The sequence below is a fragment of the Pyxicephalus adspersus genome, chromosome 4 (assembly GCF_032062135.1).
Source record: "Pyxicephalus adspersus chromosome 4, UCB_Pads_2.0, whole genome shotgun sequence".
In the NCBI taxonomy this organism is placed as follows: Eukaryota; Metazoa; Chordata; class Amphibia; order Anura; family Pyxicephalidae; genus Pyxicephalus; species Pyxicephalus adspersus.
Window position 1 is genome coordinate 115,649,862 of NC_092861.1, and position 2,364 is coordinate 115,652,225.

Genomic DNA, 2,364 nt, shown 5'->3' on the forward strand with positions numbered 1-2,364 from the left:
AATTATAAACAAAGTAGCTTTCATTACATATATCATTAATTCAAAATACTATCTTGCCGAAAAAGGTGGAATATCATTGGGTTTGTCAATATGGGAGTTTTCCCGCTATTATTAAAGTTGATGGACACGCCTGACTTTATAATAATATCTGTTTGACAGAGCACATTTATTAGCAACATTTCACAGAGTAGTTTATTAGCAACATTTTACCAAAAAGGGTTCTTAGACATCTTACTAACCACTACAAAATGTACACATGAAGGAGAAGGTTGGGGACAAGAGCTTGCTTTCAGCCTAGAGAGCCTGGTTGAAAGGTGAATCTCCTGGCATGGCTGAGTCAGAGCCTAAATTTACACCCTATTGGAAATCGGTGGACTGACCTGAGAACTGACAGCTAGAATCTTAAAAAAAAAACTTAAAGGAAATGGGAATTTTAGCCTATTAAGGAATTCTTTTTCATTCCAAGTTCATGAAAAGTGCATTACTATCACGATTAAAGAGAATATTATAGCATCTGTTGCCTTAAAGCAAATCTTCTGGCGGGATATACAGGTAAACTGACAATACCAATTACTCCCAATTACTCCTTTTTCCCAGTGGACAATAATTAATCTACTGTAGCTGATCATTAAATATGTAGACTGACAAATGCATTGTTAGTCAATTTGCATGTTAGTCACCAGGTTTTTAGGGCTCTGTTACATGGAAGATAAAACCTCTTTGCTACTGAAAGATTTAAAACTTATCTCCAGGCATGTCAGAGTTTTTAACCTGAATCTTTCCCCTCCTGTTTAGAAAATCCTTGTTATTAAAATTTTACCTAATAATACATAATAATAAAAAAAATCATATTAGTTACACCTTCTCGCCTAGCTTTATGATCCTCCTTGATTGGTCCAGGGAAAGGAATCTACAGGGCTAAATCACACAGCAGCACCCTGTTTAGTAAAGGGGGTGCTCATTGTTGACCAATGCACGGTAAGGCTGCTGGGGGGACTGGCCTACTCAGTAAATGCTGCTAACAATATATACAGTTATAACATAGTTATAACAATTAAAAGGCAAAACTTCCTAGTGGAGACATTGTGAATAAAACTAGAACATTTGCATTATTTACAAAACAACTACTGTAAACCACTTGCTAAAAACAGTATTGAAATGAAATTAATTTTTTAAGGCAGTTTCATGCAGCATTGTTGCTTCATGTTTTTTTAGATGCCACCTGCACTGCCCAGGGTCACCTGCTGCATCCAAGGATTCAAAATTGGAACCATTTGTTACCGTTTATGCAAGCACTTTAAGGCAATTTAATGATTTCAATTAAAAAAAAATGCTTTTCTGGGCTTTTGCAAACACTTGTAAAAGCCTATATAAGCACTTGGAAACACCTGAAAAAGCCTAGCAGTTACCACCTGTTACTCCACTTTTTTTTTCCTACTGCTAATCTGAATTTAATAGTATTACTACACTTCATGTTGATAGCTGTAGATGCTAGCCATATGTTCTTTGTAAATATTGTGCATGGACAACATATGGAAGTCTCCTTGTATTTTAGACAAATACATAAGCGCGTCTATTTTAATAATAATTACTTCTTAATGTGTATAAAGCTTATACATTGATAATATATACCATTAACAAATTCTAGCAATGGGAGAATTGACTAAGTAGGTAATGTAAATAATGTGCACACAAATCAGCAATGCTACTACCTACAATACAATAAAACACCATTAGAGGGAGCCATTGAATTGTTTATGTGTGACTTATATTTTATGTTTTCAGGTTTCTTTTTGAGAATACATTTACTGTGCATGAAATGATGATTAAATGGACTTTATTACAGGAACACTTAACAATGAGTAAAGTGTCCTAAATTATAAAATGTGAGAAATGTAAAAACACTGTAGCAATTGAGTGTGAGTCAGCAAATGACAAAAATAGATGATGGTGAATTTATAAGAAATAGTAAAAGGCACCTGTTATCATTTATGGAAACTTATGTCTTAGAACAAAAATATATCATTGTAGGCATCATGCACATTAAAAAGATTACTGTACTTACAGACAATAATCTTCCTTTCTCTGCCCCAGATACAGTTAGTTGCATAAACATTTGGACAAAGACAACTTTTTTCTAATTTTGGTTCTGTATATTACCACAAATAATTTTAAATGAAATAACTCAGATGCAGTTGATCTGCAGACTTTCAGCTTTAATTCAGTGAGTTGAACAAAAAGATTGCATAAAATGTGAGGAACTAAAGCCTTTTGTTACATAATTACTTCATTTCAGGGGCTCAAAAGTAATTGGACAAATTAAAAAGCTGAAAATAAAATGTTCATTTCTAATACTTGGTTGAA